Below are 17,217 nucleotides of genomic sequence, written 5' to 3' on the forward strand. Positions count from 1 at the left end.
TTAGGTAAACCTATCGAATTTGCCACGACATAAAAGGACTCCTTACTTATATCGTTGAGTTTCACCAAAACTAACATGTACTCACAATTATTTGTGTACCTTACCCCTTTAGGATCAATAAGTAACACCTCCCTATGGCGGAAAACTATTACTAAGATTGATGTAAAGGTTATCCAAGTAAGTGTTATTTTGGCATAGCAGCTTTTAACTCAATTTTTTAAAGTTTGGAACTTAAGGCTCTTACTATGTTGGTTAAATTTTAAGTGAACTAAAATCCTTAATCATGCAACATAATCAAGCTCTTTATCTCATGCATTTTAAGACATATTTAAAAGCAATAAATAACTTAAACATGCATAAGATATTTGTGATCTAGTATGGCCCGACTTCATCTTGAAGCTTTGACTTCAAAGTCCGTCTTGAAAATCTCCGTGGGAGGCACCATTTTCTTCAAATAGGATAAGCTATAACTAATTACAACTATTTGATGGTTCGCAGACCATATTTGAATTGAAAAATAACTTTGGTACTTTAGACCAATTACATTCAAATTAATGGTACGCAGACCATATTTTCTATCCTATTTGGGCCATACTAGTCACTTCATAACCTGCAAAACAGTACATATACAATATATATACCATTCACCCATTCATTATCATGAATGGCCCACATAGCTGGTTAGTAAACACATTATGCATCACGTAAACATTTGCAGCAATTAATCAAGGGCACCAATAATCTACCAATTATTCAGTCCTTATTAATTCTAATCAAGTTGTTTTAACCTTAAGGATTTGTAGACCTAATCAAGAGTTTATGACTAAAAAGCGCTCCCACTTAATCCAATAAATTCATATGCTTTACTAATTTTAAACATAAAAATGTATTTCTAGTCTAACCGGAAACATACAAATTTAATTAAAATTTAAAGCTCATATAAATTTATAATTGAATCCAAAAAGTTTAATTTAATTTCAGTCGTTATTTAAATTAATTCATGATTTTAATTTTAGTAAAATAATTAGAATAAATAAAATTTATTATAATTACAATATTCAAAATTAAAATCCAAGAAAATAATTAAAATTATTAATTTTAAAATTAATTAAAATTACGTGAACTGAAATTTTCAAATTAAACATTCAAAACGATCTAATCGTAACGCAAACACCCTACGCATTGCACGCCCATGGGCCGCACGCGCTCGTCACATAGCTGCTGCTTCTCCATCGCAAGCCATCGCACGCTGTGGTGCTTGCTGCGCGCGCGCCAGTGCTCGTCGCACGCGAGCCATCGCTCGCAATGCGCGCTCGCCAGCGCTCGCTGCGCGCGCTCCACCGCTCGCTGTGCGCGCGAGCCATCGCTCGCTGTGCGCGCGACATCGCTCGCTAGGCGCGCGAGCCATCGCTCGCTGTGCGCGCGACATCGCTCGCTGTGCGCGCGACATCGCTCGCTGTGCGCGCGAGCCATCGCTCGCTGTGCGCGCGAGCAACGCTGGGCACAGCGCTAGTGGCACGCGAGCTTGCGCTCGCTGCGCGCGAGGCTGCGCGCTCTTGCGCGAGGCAGTGCGCGTTGTGGCGCAGCTCGCTTGCTGCCCACACGCGACTGCCTTGGCTCGCCCTTCGCCCATGCCCATTCGTCCATTGCTCGTGGCCCACGACACAAGGCAGGGCTGCTGCCTTGTGCTCGTGCACTACGCCCTTGCTCATTGCATTCGTGCCGCACGGGCGACGAGCTCCCTTGCTCGTCGTCGCATGCCCGCATTATACAACACCCCTTAAGGGTAACACGAAGCGTCCATTGCTTTGTGCGTGCAAGTTATATGAACGAATCGCATAAAAAATTTAAAATTTATAAAATTAATGACAAATTAATAAATATTATTAATTTCATAATTTCAGGGCGAAAAATCGAAAATTTATTATCCAATTGATTTCCGATTTACATGGATTCAAGTCTAGGTCATAAAAATCAACAAATTTATCATAAATTTACAATTTTTATGGTGGTTTTTAATCATAGGTTTCTAATTAAATTACAATTAATTATGAAAATCAAATTAATTCTAAATTATTCTAATTTTCAACAAATTAATCATAATTACAAATTAGATTGCATAATTAACAAGGCTAGGCATTCAAACTTGTTAAACATAAACAGCAGGTCAATCAAAAATTCAAGATTTATCAACAAGAATCGCAAATATTTAATTTGACATCTTAAATATTACAAATTTGCAAGAATTAAAAGGGGTGATTAATTTTCGTAATTGTTAATTAATTGCAAATTGCGTTTATTTAATTATACGTACGCAGTTTTTCGGCAGTTTCTTCGTTACTCATCCAAATCGAGTGATTTTTGTGTCAATTCCGCATGTAAAAGGCATTCTAAAATTTTGACAAAAATAGTTTTTTTCTGCCGAACCCAGAATTCTCAAATTCGAAGCCTAACTATGACTTTTCGAAGGTTTTATTTTTAAGATGTTAAATTAAATATTTGCGATTCTTGTTGATAAATCTTGAATTTTTGATTGACCTGCTGTTTATGTTTAACAAGTTTGAATGCCTAGCCTTGTTAATTATGCAATCTAATTTGTAATTATGATTAATTTGTTGAAAATTGGAATAATTTAGAATTAATTTGATTTTCATAATTAGTTATAATTTAATTAGATACCTATGATTAAAAACCACCATAAAAATTGTAAATTTATGTTAAATTTTAAATTTTTATGACCTAGACTTGAATCCATTTAATCGGAAATCAATTAAATAATAAATTTTCGATTTTTTGCCCCAAAATTATGAAATTAATATTATTTATTAATTTGTCATTAATTTTGAATATAAATTTTAAATTTTTATGCGATTCGCTCATATAACTTGCACGCACAAAGCAATGGACGCTACGTGTTACCCTTAAGGGGTGTTGTATAGTGCGGGCATGTGACGACGAGCAAGGGAGCTCGTCGCCCATGCGGTACGAATGCAATGAGCAAGGCCATGGTGCACGAGCACAAGGCAGCAGCCCTGCCTTGTGTCGTGGGCTGTGTGCAATGGGCGAATGGGCGAGGGCGAGAGCAAGGCACGAGCACTCGCGTGTGGGCAGCAAGCGAGCTGCGCCACAGCGCGCACTGCCTCGCGCAAGCGTGCGGAGCCTCGCGCGCAGCGAGCGCAAGCTCGCGTGCCACGAGTGCTACGCCCAGCAAAGATCGCTCGCGCGCAGCGAGCGCTATTGTGCGTGCGACGAGCGCTGCGCCCAGCGATGGCGTGCAGCGTGCTTGTTGCGACGTGCGACGAGCGCTGCGCCCTGCGATGGCAAGCAGCTTGCTTGTTGCGACGTGCGACGAGCGCTGCGCCCAGCGATGGGCTGCGGCAGCATGCTTGTTGCGTCGAGCGCTGGCGCGCGCAGCGAGCACCAGCTCGCGTGATGCCTTGCGATGGTGAGCAGCAGCAATGCGACGCAGCGCATGGGCTGCGCGCACATGGCCAGCGATGGCTGTGTGCGTGTGGCCCATGGGCGTGTGTTGCGTGGGATTGTTGCGTTGAGATTAGATCGTTTTGAAATTTTAATTTGAAATTTTCAGATTACGTAATTTTAAGTAATTTTAAAATTAATAATTTAATTAATTTCTTGGATTTTAATTTTGAATATTGTAATTATAATAAATTTTATTTATTCTAATTATTTTACTAAAATTAAAATCATGAATTAATTTAAATACGACTGAAATTAAATTAAACTTTTGGATTCAATTATAAATTTATATGAGCTTTAAATTTTAATTAAATTTGTATGTTTCCGGTTAGACTAGAAATACATTTTTATGTTTAAAATTAGTAAAGCATATGAATTTATTGGTTTAAGTGGGAGCCCCTTTTAGTCATAAACTCTTGATTAGGTCTACAAATCCTTAAGGTTAAAACAACTTGATTAGAATTAATAAGGACTGAATAATTTGTAGATTATTGGTGCCCTTGATTAATTGCTGCAAATGTTTATGTGATGCATAATGTGTTTTACTAACCAGCTATGTGGGCCATTCATGATAATGAATGGGTGAATGGTATATATTGTATATGTACTGTTTTGCAGGTTATGAAGTGACTAGTATGGCCCAAATAGGATAGAAAATATGGTCTGCGTACCATTAATTTGAATAAAATTGGTCTAAAGTACCAAAGTTATTTTTCAATTCAAATATGGTCTGCGTACCATCAAATAGTTGTAATTAGTTTTTAATTATAGCTTATCCTATTTGAAGAAAATGGTGCCTCCCACGGAGAATTTCAAGACGAACTTTGAAGTTAAAGCTTCAAGATGAAGTCGGGCCATACTAGATCACATTTGTCTTATGCATGTTTTAAGTTATTTATTGCTTTTAAATATGTCTTAAAATGCATGAGATCAAAAGCTTGATTATGTTGCATGATTAAGGATTTTAGTTCACTTAAAATCTAACCAACATAGTAAGAGCCTTAAGTTCCAAACTTAAAAATTGAGTTAAAAGGTGCCATGCCAAAATATACACTTGCTTGGATATCCTTTACATCAATCTAGTAATAGTTTTCGCTCAGCGAGGTGTTACTTATTGGTCCTAAAGGGGCAAGGTACACAAATAATTGTGAGTACATGTTAGTTTTGGTGAAACTCAACGATATAAGTAAGGAGTCCTTTTATGTCGTGGCAAAATCGATAGGTTTACCTAATAAGTTCTTAGACGTACCTATCAACCAAGAATAGTTTCTAGACTATTAGCAAAAGGCTTTTGCTTACCTAAGATGTTTTAGGATTAAGTCGACAAACTATGCTTAGTTCTTCAATGATTTTAGGATCTTGGAATCATTTTATTCACACCTGCCGGAACACATAACTTGAATAAAATGCTTAATGAACATTGAATTATGCATGTATGCTAGAATTTAAGTTTATTAAGAGAAACTGTGAATGGTTATTTATTTGTTTATTCTTTTCAATTGTAGTTTTAAATATGGCAAACAACAATCAAAGCATCATCATGGGTTCTGAGCTTATGGTCAAGCTGAACCTGGCAAATTTTCTTGAATGGGAAGCTAAGCTAGTTGAAATAGTCAAACGCAATGGACTTGAGTATGTACTATCACATCCCATGCCAAGCTACTATGCCAGAGACATGACCCCTGAGAGATTGTACGCCTGGGATGCGGATCTCAAAAAGGTTATGAGTCTCATGCTGAACAATATCCCTGATGATTGGGCTAGAAGATTTGTAGCCTATGAACCTTTTACGCTCATCAAGAATCTGAGGGATATCTGTCGTGGAAGCACGGAGGACAGGGACCTGAACGTCCATGAGTTGATTGAATCAATGTCTGGTCTAAAGGTTAGTTCTCCCAACAGGTGTTATAGGATGGAAGTCCAAGAAACACATGTTCAGCTCCTTCGCACTAAACAGAGGGTAGGCGTCCCACTGAGGTTCCATGTGGATCTTATGCGTTCATACTTTGATCGCCTAAGTCTACTAGGAACACCAATAAGCGAAAGGATGGCAGTCTCTATCTTGCTCAATTCACTACACAGTGGGTTTGGTCGCTTCAAGCAACTATACCTAAGTGAACCAAGAGAAGAAACAGTTGCAGAATTTGTTCACCTTGTCAGAAAGGCTGAAATAATACTGGACTGTGAAGCCAAAGATTTACTCAAGGCTAGAAGGAGACCGTTCAAGAAAAGTGGAAAGTCCAAGGGCGATGCTAAATCAACGCAGGACAAGTCCATATCAAGCTGTCTTTATTGTGATGGAATAGGCCATTACAAAAGAGAATGTCCAAAGCTAAAGGAAGATCAGAAGAACGGAACAGTCGTTCCATCTTCAGGTATTTTCGTTATAGACTGTATACTTGCTAATTCAACTTCTTGGGTATTAGATACTGGTTGTGGCTCACACTTATGTTCCAATCCACAGGGACTAAGAAGAACTAGAAGGTTAAGCAAGGGTGAAGTCGACCTACGAGTGGGAAATGGAGCACGGATTGCTGCATTAGCTGTAGGAACTTATTATTTGTCGTTACCCTCCGGGCTAGTTTTGGAACTGGAAGAGTGTTTCCATGTTCCAAGTCTTACTAAAAACATCATTTCAGTTTCTTGCTTAGATGCTAAGGGATTTTCCTTTTTAATAAAAGACAATAGTTGTTCGTTTTATTTTAAAGAGATGTTTTATGGATCTGCTAGATTAGTCAATGGACTTTATTTATTAGATCACGACAAACAAGTATATAACATAAATACCAAAAAGGCCAAAAAGGATGATTCAGATCTCACCTATCTGTGGCATTGTCGATTAGGCCATATAAACTTGAAACGCTTAGAAAGACTTCAAAAGGAAGGAATTCTAGAACCATTTGACTTAGAGGATTATGGTAGATGCGAATCATGTTTACTTGGCAAAATGACAAAGCAACCTTTCTCTAAAGTTGGAGAAAGAGCAAATGAACTATTGGGTTTAATCCATACAGATGTATGTGGACCAATGAGTACAAATGCTAGAGGTGGTTTCAGCTACTTTATCACTTTCACTGATGACTTCAGTAGATATGGTTATGTCTACCTAATGAAGCATAAGTCTGAATCCTTTGACAAATTCAAGGAATTTCAGAGTGAAGTAGAGAATCAATTAGGCAAGAAGATTAAGGCACTGCGGTCTGATAGAGGCGGTGAATATCTGAGCTATGAATTTGATGACCATCTGAAAGAATGTGGAATTCTATCAGAATTGACTCCTCCTGGAACACCACAATGGAAGGGTGTCTCGGAACGGAGAAACATAACCTTGCTAGACATGGTCAGGTCAATGATGGGTCAGGCCAAACTTCCATTAGAAATTTGGGGACATGCACTAAATACAGCTGCACTCACTATAAATAGAGCTCCGTCTAAAGCTGTCGAAAAGACTCCATATGAATTATGGTTTGGAAAGCCTCCAAATGTGTCTTTTCTTAAGATTTGGGGATGTGAAGTATACGTCAAACGATTAATTTCAGACAAACTTCATCCAAAATCTGACAAATGTATCCTTGTGGGCTATCCAAAAGAAACAAAGGGGTATTACTTCTACAATACATCTGAGAACAAGGTGTTTGTTGCTCGAGATGGTGTCTTTTTGGAGAAAGATCAAATTTCCAAAATGACAAGTGGGAGAAAAGTAGACCTCGAAAAAATTCGAGTCGAACAACAAACTCTAGAGAATGCTCAAGATGACATTCAGGATGAAACTCAGAGATCTTTAGAAGAATCTGGTGAGAATCATGGTCAATCTAGAAATGTTACCCCGCGTAGATCGCAAAGATATAGATCTCAACCGGAAAGGTACTTAGGTATTTTGACGAACGAGAGCTATGACGTTCTATTACTTGAAAGTGATGAACCTGCGACTTACAAACAAGCTATGACGAGCCCTAGCTCCAAGCAATGGCAAGAAGCCATGCAATCTGAATTAGACTCCATGTCTGAAAACCAAGTATGGGATTTGGTCGATTTTCCAGATGGCTACCAAGACATTGGAAGCAAATGGGTTTTCAAACTGAAAAAGGACAAGGATGGGAAACTTGAAGTTTTCAAAGCTAGATTGGTTGCAAAAGGTTACAGGCAAGTCCACGGTGTGGATTACGATGAAACCTTTTCACCAGTTGCAATGCTAAAGTCTATTCAGATAATGTTAGCAATCGCTGCATATTACGATTACGAAATATGGCAGATGGATGTCAAAACTGCTTTCTTAAACGGCGTTTTAACAGAAACTGTGTTTATGACACTGAAGGAAATAATGCCCTTGGTCCAAGTATGCATTCTATGTTAAGTCTAATAAATGCGGTTCAGTATTAATTAACAAGTTAATAATTCAGTGAGATCAAGTGAGCTGAATGCCTAGCTAGAGGCCGCTTCAGTTCAAGTGGAATTAATGATATTAATCCACAGCTTACTCTTGACTGAACCCGTAGGGTCACACAAATAGTACGTAAACGGATCAAGTATTTAATGGCATTGAATACTCTATCTATGGATATTCGGAATCGACGGATCTTGGTTTCAGTGGGAGCTGAGATCGTCACAGGCAAGAAATGAATACTCCGGAAACGATGATATTACCGGAAACGGAAATATGGATCGTATCGGAAATATAAATATTATCCAAGTCGTAGATGTTGCCGGAAACGGAAACATGGTACGTATCGGAAAATATTATCGGAAATGGAAATATTACCAGAATCGGAAATATTGCCGGAAACGGAAATATTGTCAGAATCGGAAATATTACCGGAATCGGAAAATAATTCCGGAAACGGAAATATTAAATATTTGTTCGAAACAGAAATTAATTCCGGAATCGGAAATGTTAAATATTGTTCGTATCGGAAATGAATTCCGGAATCGGAAATTTAATCGGAAGCGTATCGTACGAATAAGCATCGGACGAGGCCTGCCGGAAGAGGGCCCAGCACGAAGCCAGGCCATCGCCCAGCAAGCCAAGCGCGCCACACAAACAGCCACGCCAGGCCCAGCGCAAGGTCAGGCCCAGCAGGCCGTGGCAGCGCGCACAGCGCGAGCAGCGCGCGCGGGTGCTTGCGTGGGCTTGTAGCTCGCGCAGGCCTCGCTGCGTGGGCTGCTGCTCGCACGCACGCTTGGGCGGCCCATCGTGGCTGCCGTGTGTGTGTGCGTAAGTGTTTGTGTTCGTGCACGTTTCCTAAAACGTGCAGAGTTCGGTTAATGATTAAATTCCTAATTCTATTTGATAAATTAATTAAATTAGAGTTCTTGTAGGATTCTAGGTTTAATTAATTTGTATCTGAATAGGATTCCAATTCCCTTTCCATAAATATGTGGCCTGGGTTCACAATTTATAACGAGTTTTTAAAAGTATTCAAAGTGAGTTTTTGAGAGAAAAATTCAGCCACACATCTTGCTCAAAAGTGCCGAAAATTCTAGTACCTTAAGGGCGATTCTAGTTGGTCAATCTTAAGGCGGATCCGGACGTGCTGTGGACTATCTACGGAGGGACGACACTTGGAGTCCTAAAGACTTGTTCTTGTTCGGTTCGGGCGCAGCTAGGGAGGGCACGCAACAAAGAGTATGCATCTAAATTATGCTATATGATTATGTGTAAATAATATGTAATCCTGGGTTAATGGTTGTTTCCGCATGATTTATGTAATATCATATGTATCATAACCTAACAGTGGTATCACGAGCCCCTTATTATTTTCATAATCTAAATTGCATGAACATGGTTAAATATTACAAATTTGCAAGAATTAAAAGGGGTGATTAATTTTCGTAATTGTTAATTAATTGCAAATTGCGTTTATTTAATTATACGTACGCAGTTTTTCGGCAGTTTCTTCGTTACTCATCCAAATCGAGTGATTTTTGTGATTTTTGTGATTTTTCTGCCGAACCCAGAATTCTCAAATTCGAAGCCTAACTATGACTTTTCGAAGGTTTTAGTTTTTCGAATGCAAAATTTCGTAAATTTAAGATGTTAAATTAAATATTTGCGATTCTTGTTGATAAATCTTGAATTTTTGATTGACCTACTGCATATGTTTAACAAGTTTGAATGCCTAGTCTTGTTAATTATGCAATCTAATTTGTAATTATGATTAATTTGTTGAAAATTAGAATAATTTAGAATTAATTTGATTTTCATAATTAATTGTAATTTAATTAGAAACCTATGGTTAAAAACCACCATAAAAATTGTAAATTTATGATAAATTTTAAATTTTTATGACCTAGACTTGAATCCATGTAAATCGGAAATCAATTGGATAATAAATTTTCGATTTTTCGCCCTAAAATTATGAAATTAATAATATTTATTAATTTGTCATTAATTTTATAAATTTTAAATTTTTTATGCGATTCGTTCATATAACTTGCACGCACAAAGCAATGGACGCTTCGTGTTACCCTTAAGGGGTGTTGTATAATGCGGGCATGCGACGACGAGCAAGGGAGCTCGTCGCCCGTGCGGCACGAATGCAATGAGCAAGGGCTAGTGCACGAGCACAAGGCAGCAGCCCTGCCTTGTGTCGTGGGCCACGAGCAATGGACGAATGGGCATGGGCGAAGGGCGAGCCAAGGCAGTCGCGTGTGGGCAGCAAGCGAGCTGCGCCACAACGCGCACTGCCTCGCGCAAGAGCGCGCAGCCTCGCGCGCAGCGAGCGCAAGCTCGCGTGCCACGAGCGCTGCGCCCAGCGTTGCTCGCGCGCACAGCGAGCGATGTCGCGCGCCCAGCGAGCGATGTCGCGCGCCCAGCGAGCGATGTCGCGCGCCCAGCGAGCGATGTCGCGCGCCCAGCGAGCGATGGCTCGCGCGCACAGCGAGCGCTGGCGAGCGCGCACAGCGAGCGATGGCTCGCGTGCGAGGAGCGCTGGCGCGCGCGCAGCAAGCACCACAGCGTGCGATGGCTTGCGATGGAGATGCAGCAGCTATGCGACGAGCGCATGGGCTGCGCGCACATGGCCAGCGATGGCTGTGTGCGTGCGGCCCATGGGCGTGCAATGCGTAGGGTGTTTGCGTTACGATTAGATCGCTTTGAATGTTTAATTTGAAAATTTGAGTTCACGTAATTTTAATTAATTTTAAAATTAATAATTTAAATTATTTTCTTGGATTTTAATTTTGAATATTGTAATTATAATAAATGTTATTTATTCTAATTATTTTACTAAAATTAAAATCATGAATTAATTTAAATACGACTGAAATTAAATTAAACTTTTTGGATTCAATTATAAATTTATATGAGCTTTAAATTTTAATTAAATTTGTATGTTTCCGGTTAGACTAGAAATACATTTTTATGTTTAAAATTAGTAAAGCATATGAATTTATTGGTTTAAGTGGGAGCGCTTTTTAGTCATAAACTCTTGATTAGGTCTACAAATCCTTAAGGTTAAAACAACTTGATTAGAATTAATAAGGACTGAATAATTGGTAGATTATTGGTGCCCTTGATTAATTGCTGCAAATGTTTACGTGATGCATAATGTGTTTTACTAACCAGCTATGTGGGCCATTCATGATAATGAATGGGTGAATGGTATATATTGTATATGTACTGTTTTGCAGGTTATGAAGTGACTAGTATGGCCCAAATAGGATAGAAAATATGGTCTGCGTACCATTAATTTGAATGTAATTGGTCTGAAGTACCAAAGTTATTTTTCAATTCAAATATGGTCTGCGTACCATCAAATAGTTGTAATTAGTTATAGCTTATCCTATTTGAAGAAAATGGTGCCTCCCACGGAGATTTTCAAGACGGACTTTGAAGTTAAAGCTTCAAGATGAAGTCGGGCCATACTAGATCACAAATATCTTTTGCATGTTTTAAGTTATTTATTGCTTTTAAATATGTCTTAAAATGCATGAGATCAAAAGCTTGATTATGTTGCATGATTAAGGATTTTAGTTCACTTAAAATCTAACCAACATAGTAAGAGCCTTAAGTTCCAAACTTAAAAATTGAGTTAAAAGGTGTCATGCCAAAATATACACTTGCTTGGATATCCTTTACATCAATCTAGTAATAGTTTTCGCTCAGCGAGGTGTTACTTATTGGTCCTAAAGGGGCAAGGTACACAAATAATTGTGAGTACATGTTAGTTTTGGTGAAACTCAACGATATAAGTAAGGAGTCCTTTTATGTCGTGGCAAATTCGATAGGTTTACCTAATAAGTTCTTAGACGTACCTATCAACCAAGAATAGTTTCTAGACTATTAGCAAAAGGCTTTTTCTTACCTAAGATGTTCTAGGATTAAGTCGACAAACTGTGCTTAGTTCTTCAATGATTTTAGGGTCTTGGAATCATTTTAATCACACCTGCCGGAACAATAAAATCGAATAAAATGCTAATAACTTGTTTGAATTGCATGGTTGCTTTAATTTCAAGTTATTATTCATGATAAATGTTTAGACTTTGCATGCTTCAATGAATGTTTTAATTATTGTTTATAATTAAATATCTTGCACTGCAATAAATCCTTTTAGAAAGGTAACAGTAAATTTCCTCGATTGGTAGTGAATCCAAGAACGATTCACGGAAATAGAGAAAGTGAGCAATTTAAAATGTACGTTTCTTTTAGCGACTTTTATGGTTGTTTTCGAATATCAAAATCGAATGGCAAACCAATTGGTGCTTGTGAATTCGAAATACAATGTAGTTTTGAGATCATAAAGCATTGAGTTTAATACGCTCAGCTTTACCAATGGTTAACAACCTAATATCTTTGTCCATTTAATTCTCGAATGAGTCTAGTCCCTAGACATTCGAATAGATCGATGCTTAGAGAACTTTAGAAGCTTCTGGTAAGATCATCTAGTTGAAACTTAATATTCAACATAAATTAAATGGTAAGAACCTTGTTGGGGTGACATTGGACATGTCTAACAAAGTATAAAAGTCAACACTAAAGAATTCAATTCTTAAGACTATAAGAAAGGGTACAAGAAATAGGAAAACGAGGAACAAATGAAAGGAATTTACGATTCCGTTTCCACCTATAAGTTTATGTTTAAAGAGAAGTGACCTAGCAATCAAACTTCCTTGGTATCATATACCGCTTGAGGTTCTTACTTCGGTAATAACTCAAATAATGGAAGCTAGGCTACACTAATGGCCTACAAGTGGGAAATGAAGCATGGTAATGCTACATTAGTTGTAGGGTCATCTAGTTTGTTTTAAAGGCTGGAACTAAATGGCTATTTTGTTCCATAATCAGCATACCTAAATTTCTCCTTCAAACACAGAAAGACTCACATTCAGAAGAACAAAAACAATGCTTATTTGTTTGTTTATTTGAATGAAATGGTCATTTACGGGATGAGTCAATATGCTTGATTAAAACAAACAACTCTTTAACAATAAAAACTTTACTAGGTTCAAATCAACCCCTTGATTTGAGTTCCACTAATCTTTGGCATTGTTGCTTGACCATATCAATAAGTTAACATTCAAAAGTTCTATTTTGATGGAATTTTGAAAGTTGATTGATTTCTAAATCAATTTAAGACAACTAGTCTTACTTGTTGAAAGTAACAAAAGATATGAACTATTGTTAGAACGCCTAGACAATAGAGTTCAAAGCTAAAGAAAGATTTTATGACTTTATTATTTCACATGGATTTGAGTGAATATAGGTTTATTTACTCAAAATGTGATATAAGTTGAATCTGTTTGGCTAGTTCAAAGATTCAGAAGTATAAAATCCACTTGGCAAGAAATCATAAAGATCTAGGTTAGATCATGTTGATGATTACTTGAAACCAAATATGATCATCAATGATTGTGTGTTGTAATTTCACAATCTAGGTCCATAGGATATGGCATATCTTAGTTGGAATAATCGAAGTCGATTAGTACTTGATTCGATCAATGATGGATCATAAAGACTTTTCCTATAATTTCTAAAACAAAATGCTCAACTACCACCAAACTAAACCAAATTCGTCAAAGCTGTTGAAAAGTAATTTCAGGATATCTTTTCAATTAAATATATCTAAAGAGTTGCTAAACTCAGTGGGAGCTTAGTGTTTGTTATTCAACAAACTAAGGCCCAAGTCTAGATATATGTTTCATTATGATGAGACACAAGGGTACTGTTTCTACCACGAATTTTTGAGAACATAATGTTTGTTTGCTCGAAATGATGTCCTTTTGGAGAATTCGTTTCCAAAATGACAAGTGGGAGAAAATAGACCTCGAAAGTCTTCGAGGCAAACAACAAACATAAACGGACATTCCGGAGGCTTTTCGAAGTGCTTCAGAAAAACCGAACTTATTCTTTAAGGACTTTAGAAGTGGCTTTAAAGAATAGACATCTCTTAGAAGACTTTACAAGTGCTTCAAAGAGAATAGAATATTCAAAGGACTCTCAAAGTGCCTGTTGATATTCTATTGTTTGATGTTCTATACCCAAGTAGGCATAGAATTCAAGTCACTGAAACTATGAGATTCTTCTATTAGATAGTGAAGAAACATAGAGATCAGGTCAATGAAACTATGAGATTCTTCTATTAAATAGTGAAGAAACCTACAACTTGCAGTCAAACTATTATCATGTAGATTAATGAGTTTGTGACTTGTAAGAAAGCTATGACGAAACCCAGATTCCCTAAAATGGTTAGAGGCCATATATAGACTCAAATGTTTTAAATGGTTAGAGGCCATAAAACATACTCAATGTTTTGATGACAAAATTGAAATTTTGTTGATTTGCAAGAATAGTTTCACACCTATTGGTCGCAAGTTTGTTTTAAGGATAAAAACCATCAAACATGGAATTGTGTTCACACACAAAGCTAGATTAGTTGCTAAAGGTTACAAGCAAATTCATGGTATGGATTGTGTTGAAACCTCATGCAAAATCGTAATGCTTAAGTCTATAATTCAAGCAATGATTGCATATTGGTACATATGGCAATTGGATGACAAAACGTATTCCTCAATCAAATGTTGGAATATAATATGTACATGGTATGTCATAGAATTTATGGATCCAAATAAATGCTTGAAAAGGAAAGCTAGCTTATAAAATCTAAGTACAGATTTAAGCAAGCAATTGGGAATTGGAACTGTATTTTAAGTGAAGCTAATAAGCATTTTAGTTTCATAAAATATACATGATTCTTATAGATGTATAAGAAGTTTAGTGGGAGTACATAAAAACTTATTTGGTCCTATGTGTATCACACACATATCTCTCTATTGTGAAATAACATTCAAATGCTAATGACTTAGATTTGAGATTATTCATCAATGATGGACCATGGCGAAACTTAGTACATACTGGGTATTAAGATCTATTTACAAAGATCTTATGATATTGTTTTGGATTAAGTAATGGCATTTACTAAATCAAACACGAAAGTCTCCATTGAAGATATTCGACCCATGTGAATAAATCTAAGTAAAGGATGTTTGAACTATGTATAAGCATTTACTAAGTTAAACATCAAAGGATCTAAATAAGATTCTTAACCTATATTATATGTCAAAGAATTTAGCTGAATTTAGTATCTACTGAAACTAGATAAGCTAAAGTTACATGAATAGAATTCAATTGGGAATTATTCTGCAAAAGAATTTATCATGTATGATATAATATGAGGATCGCCAAAAACGTATCGTATGACTTTAGGCATGACGAACATATACCAATCTCTATTGATCTAAGTAAAGATCAACTAGATTGAGATCAAGAATACTTATGGTACTTGAAAAGGTACATAGGAATAGTTCTTGATTCAAGGAAATAAAGATATGCTAAATATTGGTGCTACACGCATAAACACTGGCAAAGGATCAAGCAAGACCCTTTGGAGTTACCCATTGATAAGGACAAGCTATAGAGCATCGTGTTTTGAAAATGGCAACATGGGTTGGAGACCATGAGTTGTTGCGTGGGAAATTAAAATAATAATTTCTATGTTCTAAGATATAGTTGGAGAATCTTCCACATATCTATGAACTGCCTGGATAGGTAAATCCAAACAAAGCATCACTAGCAACCTATACAGTTGAAGTAAAAGTAATTATTGCCTAAGAAGCAATAAAACAGGGTTGTTTAAAGTTCTTCACTGAACTTGGGTAGATCACCTATCTGCTGGCTTGATGGTTCTTCATTGAAAAATGCGTAGAACCACTCTTGAAGCAAGAAAAACGTCTGCTAACTTGATGGTTCTTCATTGCAAAAATGAGTAAAACCACCATCGAAGTAAGAAAGACTAGATCACATAATAAACAAACTCGAAAAGATCTTATCATCATATCTCGAAGAACATTCGATGAAAAGCATATTAAGATTGGCAAAGCATGATAACTAAACCTATGCAACAAGTGAGAAACAACACTCACGTTGTAGCACTGGAAATCAAGCATAGCTTTGAATTCCATGAATTGTTTTAGAAGATGGGTTTGAGGCCCATGGTTATAAAACATTGGGGTTGAACATTTATCATATATGAAATGTATTTTCATATTCCATTTAATCTTGGTTTAGTATTAAATGATGAGTCCCTTCAAATTTGACGACATATTCAAGATAGACTGTCAGGACCAGTCCTGTGACTAAGAAATGTCTATCAAGTGAACTTGAATGTCAAAGGTTGAAAATGGTCCCTAGTCGGAGTTTTCTATAAAATTGGACGCATAGAAAACGTTAGACGATTAGAATGCAAGATGACTAGTAGTTCTGTTTCTTGAACTATGTGGATATGGCAATGTCATAATCATTTGCATAGATACTTACTTTGGGAAGACTAGTATCGGACAAGACCTATGAAACTTTACTGTAAGAGATGAAAATCTGTCATAAGTAAATTTCATTAAATTATTAGACACTAAATCCTCAATACCTGAGTGATTTGAGATTACTTGTTTGAGAACTGGTTGCTTTGACGTTGACCAACCGTCGCACCGTAAAAGGAGGCTATAAAGGCAACGCTCAGGTAAACACCTATCAAACGAAGTCTAATCTCAAGATCGCAAGATTGGGATTGTCCTCCCATAAATCGGGATGAGATGCTTAAAAGTTGTACAAGTCCACTCGGAGAGCTAGAAACTGTGAAATGCATGGCCGTGCTCGGATGAATCATAGGCTATGATTATCTGTTTATTTGATCAGTTGAACTCTGAAACCGAGGAACACCTCTGGACATAATAAGGATGACAACTCTTACCTTATGTTCAAGAGCAAGCATCGAGCGACAAAGGAATTAGGAAATGCACACTTGTCCCTAAGGACAAGTGGGAGACTGAAGGAAATAATGCCCTTGGTCCAAGTATGCATTCTATGTTAAGTCTAATAAATGCGGTTCAGTATTAATTAACAAGTTAATAATTTAGTGAGATCAAGTGAGCTGAATGCCTAGCTAGAGGCCGCTTCAGTTCAAGTGGAATTAATGATATTAATCCACAGCTTACACTTGACTGAACCCGTAGGGTCACACAAATAGTACGTAAACGGATCAAGTATTTAATGGCATTGAATACTCTATCTATGGATATTCGGAATCGACGGATCTTGGTTTCAGTGGGAGCTGAGATCGTCACAGGCAAGAAATGAATACTCCGGAAACGATGATATTACCGGAAACGGAAATATGGATCGTATCGGAAATATAAATATTATCCAAGTCGTAGATGTTGCCGGAAACGGAAACATGGTACGTATCG

The sequence above is a fragment of the Spinacia oleracea genome, chromosome 6 (genome assembly GCF_020520425.1).
Source record: "Spinacia oleracea cultivar Varoflay chromosome 6, BTI_SOV_V1, whole genome shotgun sequence".
Lineage (NCBI taxonomy): Eukaryota > Viridiplantae > Streptophyta > Magnoliopsida > Caryophyllales > Amaranthaceae > Spinacia > Spinacia oleracea.